At 36.0% G+C, this 5587-nt stretch overlaps 1 pseudogene; it reads left to right on the forward strand.

Annotated features, from left to right (window-relative positions):
• The first annotated feature begins 639 nt into the window (after positions 1–639).
• On the forward strand, positions 640–5046 carry LOC137968198 (tuftelin-interacting protein 11-like; annotated as a pseudogene).
• Positions 5047–5587: the final 541 nt, after the last annotated feature.

Consider the following 5587-nt stretch of genomic DNA (forward strand, 5'->3'; position numbering starts at 1 on the left):
TCTCAAGTAACCCAAGCACCTCAAGTAACCTAAGCACCTCAAGCATCTCAAGCAACCTGAGCACCTCAAGCACCCAAAGCACCTCAAGCACCCAAAGCACCTCAAGCACCCCAAGCACCTCGAGTAACCTAAGCACCTCAAGCAACTCAAGCAACCCAAGCACCTCAAGTAACCTAAGGACCTCAAGTAACCTAAGCACCTCAAGCACCTCAAACAACCCAAGCACCTCAAGCAACCCAAGCATCTCAAGCAACCCAAGCACCTGAGCACCCCAAGCACCTCAAGCACCTCAAGCAACCCAAGCACCCCAAGCAACCCAAGCACCCCAAGCAACCCAAGCACCCCAAGCACCTCAAGCACCTCAGGGAACCTAAGCACCTCAAGTAATCTAAGCACCTCAAGTAACCTAAGCATCTCAAGAAACCCAAGCACATCAAGCAATTTAAGCATTTCAAGCAGATCAAGGAATGCAAGCGCTTCAAGCAATCCAAGCGTCTAAGTAAGCTAAGCAAGATAAGTAAGGTACATATTATGTATACGGTACAATATATGTCCCCATACATAACGTACCTACCACGGGCAGCTGAAAACGCACGAGCCGAGTTGTGTTCAGCAGTCTCCTTTCATATCTGAACCTAGGTACTTCATGTATCACCACGCTTAAAAACCTTAAAAAAAATGGCGGACGATCTGCAAGTTGCTCGCTGAGAGTTGTTATCAATTAGTGTTTTAACGTTTGGGACCGTTATCGTTACTATATCTCCCTAGTTTCTCGGTTGGTCGGGGAGTTTCCATTTTTGCAAAATGGACGACGACGTCGAGGTAGAGGATTTTGAGATAACTGATATGGATCTGATGCACGGACTTGGGCTAGGCTTCAGAAGACGAAAAATGACCAAGGAAGAGGCAATTTATGGCATGTGGGCAGACAGAGACTCTGACGATGACGACGGTCCTGTAGGATATACTGGGCGCAGAAAGAAAGATTATTCTAAGCCACTTAATTTCGTGAGTGGTGGAATTGTACAAAAGGGAAAAGATAAGAAAAATACAGATGATGATGGTAAGCTGTCATCTTCATCATCATTGTAAATATAAGTACGTAGTTTATTTTAAGCAGGTTACAAATATTGGCAAGACCAAAGTCCTGATGTGGACCTGTGCAACAAAGCCAATAAGAATAAATTGGAGAATGAACAATATAAATTTAACACTAAGTTTAAATGAATAAATTTACATCAAACATTATATATCTAAAAGTCTTTAAAATCCGTTGATTTAAAATAAATACTACAAGACGCATTCTCAAAACTTATAGTTTTAGGAAGTCCTTATTTTCCCTAATTAGTCTCTTAAAAGAACCAAGACTAGAAGAATTTTTAAAGAATCTGGGAGGAGATTCCAGCACAAGGCAGTTCTGTGCTTAAAGGAAGATCTGCTAATCTCATCACTTGTGTTGAATTTGAAATAATGCAGTAGTTTGAAAAGTAGAGTTGTCCCACTCAACAGCTTCCTCTTGTATAATGCAGGGTACTTGTTTTCACAAATAATGTTTGAGTGGCTTGGCAGGTCTTTATTTATTCACAAGCCAGAAATTTATCTTACTGGCATGTTGAACCTCAGTCCTCTGTTTCTGTGTTTAGACTCTAGCATTTTGGAGTTTACTTATCTAGGTAAATATTTTGTGTGTGTAAACAACAAGACAATAGAAAGTTAACCAAAAAGTTTGATTTACGCTGTGATCAGCCATGGTTTAGCTTGGTAACCAAGGTCAAAACGACAGATATATCTGCTTGCGTTAGCTTAGTATTTCACATTGTGCCAGTCTCATTCAATCATGTTGTTTCTATCTACATACATGTGCGAGTTGTGGCCAAAAACATAGGTTATTATTGTTATGGTTGTTATTATTTAACCTTGGTAAATGCTCCAAACGCCACCAAACTATGTATTCCATTGTTTTATCCCTAGCTCACACAGGCCTTTTTAATTTCTGAGCCACTTTTAATAAGCTTCTCCTTCTCGACATGTGTCATGTGTGAAGCAATAATTGTTTTTGATAGATCTGTTTAGGGTTTACAGTGGTTTGCCAGCTTACCATTTTACAGTAAATATCAAAACTGATCTCTCGTTTTTTATGTATCTTAGAACATGTTTTTCCTCATGAAAAGTTTCTTCCACATTCCTTTCTTACATGCAATTAAACATTAATTTCAGTAATGTTATTCTTGTCACTCTACATAAGGTAATTCTCTACACCAATACATCAGGATTATTGCAAAGATATTTCAATTACTGATGTCAATGTATTGACTTAGATGGTAGATGTAACAATTTTTTGGTCTTGCAACAAATGGAAACAGGCCTAAAGTTGCTGCCTTTTTAAATTCATGAGTGATTAATTGTTTTAAAATCAGATACAACTAGCATTGGCAGTAGTGCAAGTGACAAGGGAACTGGTTCAGGAAGGAGCTCGCCTGTTGTTAAAGACAAGAAATTGTTTAAAAACACTGGAATAAAAAAAGATGCAAGCACACTGGGTAATTCTTTTCAACAAAAAAGTAATTTTTTGCTATACTCAGCAGGTTATAAACCTCTAACTCATAATGTGGCTAAAACTGTGATGATTATTTAGGCAAAGTCAAATTTGTGCCATTGCTTGTTAGGCAAGCACTGCCATAATAAGGATGCTACTCACTTGTGCTGCAGGGCTTCCTGTAACCCAGCAAGGCAGATTCAGGTTTTACGGAATAATAATTTTTCTGATATTCATTGTGCAGTTTAGCATATTTAGAATGCCTTGGTTTTTGCTGGTTTGTTTTACGTTTACGCGTTCTCTTTTGAAAAGTGAAAGGTTTTAGTAAATCATCTCAACCCCGTCCATGATTTGTCTTAGAACATTCTTCAGAGTGTAGGCTGCTTACTATAGCAATGGCTGTTTCAGAGACAAGGTCATGAGAATTAACTAAAAGTTTTCATCACCTCCCCTCCCACAAATAAAACTTCTAACCCTAACCCTAGCCCTACTGACATTTACCAACCTCAGGTGAAATCTGCAATATTCGTAGTACCGTTGTTGACATAGTTACTTGATTTCACTCTGTTATTATTTTTTTTTGATTTGTAGGCACACAAGTGTTTGCTAATAAAATGCGTAAGACTGGAAAGTAAGAAGATCCTTGAGTTTGTATCATATTTTTGTCATGTTTAAAGACTTGATTTATGCAACCTTAATATATAAAAGTAGTTTTTTTCAATAAATCTTGGAAATGGTTTTCACAGATTTAATAATAATGTGATGGATAATAAGTTGGTGTATGCTGAAAAAAGTTTTTAATTATTTAATATAATTTTTATCTTTTTCTTTGTTTGTTAATTACCGGTAGACTAGCAAAATTAGTTTGTTTAGCTATATATTGGTCATTTTAACAGAGAATTTGGTTCGTGGGAGAAATACACAAAAGGATTTGGAATGAAAATGCTTCAACAGGTAAAATAGAGTATGTTCATTTAAGTTAACAATTAACCCATTGATGCGTGAAGGTTCCCCATTGACAAGTGAAATAGTCTGACATTAGACAGGGTAAAATATTACTAACTATGGCTGGTTCAGTGCAGTTTATTTAGGGGTGAAAGGGTTAAATAAGCAAGCCAGATCTAAAAAAAAATGATGCTATTATTAAATAAGTAGACCATTTTACTGCAAAGAATTGTGAAAAGAAAGCAAAATCATGACTGAAATTAGTGGCTTTGCTACCAAAATGGTAATAGCACTCTATTATATCTCCAGTACATCTGATTCAGCATCATGTCTTTCAAATAATAATACAGAATAATACAAAAAAATAATACAATAATGACTGAAGGGGCACAATAGTCAGTTTTAAATAGTGAAGGTCTGTAGAAAACTGCTAAGGATGAGCCCTTTGCTTATGAGTTGTGTCTTTAAACTAAGGTTACTTAAAGTGCATATGACACAAAGGTTTTTATTCGCTTGTTCAAAAGAGCTTTGAAAATGATGAAGAACTGTGTTTGTGCACTTTGAGTAACAGATGCCCCTCACGAAGTTTGTTTATTATGGCTCTCAAACGCTTTCATGTAAATTTCTATGTTAAAAAGCTCTTTATGCAGAATTTGTTGATAGCTTATTTCCCTGAAAGTAAACGTGATGATGGCTTTAAAATAAATAACAAGCCAGAAGGACTTTACATTAGAATAAGCTTATGTTCATATTTTTAAATTTTTGCATTTTTAATGATGAGCCGACCAGCGAACATGCAAATTATTTTCACATAAATTTCACCACATTATTTGCATCACAGACGATTGAGAGTAAACAAAGGCAAGGGGCGAAAAGGAAGACAATAAGACAGCTCACAGATACTAATGAACCTTTATGCATATGTGTTGACACGCATCTACATTTTTAGGGTATTATATTGGTTTTCTTATCTCTGAGCTGCACTGTACAATGTCATATAACCTTTCAGTCGTTTTGGCATTAGTAATTTAGGTGTATTTCCTTTTTGTACTGCAGATGGGTTATCAACCTGGCAAAGGTCTTGGGAAGGAAGGTCAGGGTATTGTGATGCCTGTGGAGGCTTTTAAACGTGAAGGTCGAGGTGCTTTGGGGAGTTACGGCCCTGAGAGAAGCAAGAAGGCACAGGAGGTAAAACTAATCTTTGACATTTTAAATGGGTTTGTCGCCAATAAAATCGAACAGTTAAAAGTTTCTTGAAATAAGAAGAAAGTTGTATCAGATATACTTACCATTAATGAATATTTAAAACATTAATTTTCTTTTGTAGTCGTTCATGAATTAGTATTGAGATCAATGCACCTATTGTATGCTCGTGGTGTATGAACCCACTTGGTCATCTTAAAAGCTGTATGTTGTATTAATTTGTTCTTTTAAATTTGACTTCAGTTGAGACCTCATTATGATGAAGAGGAGGAGGAGGAAGAAAATTCAGGGAACAACTTCAGCAGTGGAAGAAGACAGAAGATGTACAGAATGACTATGTTATTTACTACATGAAAAAATAATGATTGTTCCCCTTTAAAGCTGTTTTTTTCCCCAGTATGTATGCTTAATAAGAAGTGTTTGCCAGAGCAAACACAGAGACTGCCATCCAAAATTTAGGCCATCATTTAATTATCACACAAATTTTATAGCAAGTCTTGCGTTAAAAGTGATCATGAATCATTAACAATGTCAATAATAATTTCGAGTTCCATGTTTTGTTATAAGTACACATACTTTTGTTCTCCCCCAGCATGTCTTTTCTGGAAATACCAAGAAAACTAAAGATTTTTTTTAATTTCTGAACCTTGAATTTTGCAGGGTGGTTACTCAAAACCCAAGTATGTTTACAAAACAGCAGATGAAGTTAAGGTGAATGTTAATGACATTCTGAAATCACAGGTTGTAAATCAAGTTAAAGTTCACTTGGCAACCTGGTGTACAATCACAACACTTTAAATCGATTGAATAAGTATGGACAGCATTTTGTCCTATTTAATTCATGTTTTCTATACAATGTATAACATATTCTTTATAGAAATTCAGTACTTACTGTATTTGCAA

Source organism: Montipora foliosa, chromosome 8 (assembly GCF_036669935.1).
Source record: "Montipora foliosa isolate CH-2021 chromosome 8, ASM3666993v2, whole genome shotgun sequence".
NCBI classification, from domain to species: domain Eukaryota; kingdom Metazoa; phylum Cnidaria; class Anthozoa; order Scleractinia; family Acroporidae; genus Montipora; species Montipora foliosa.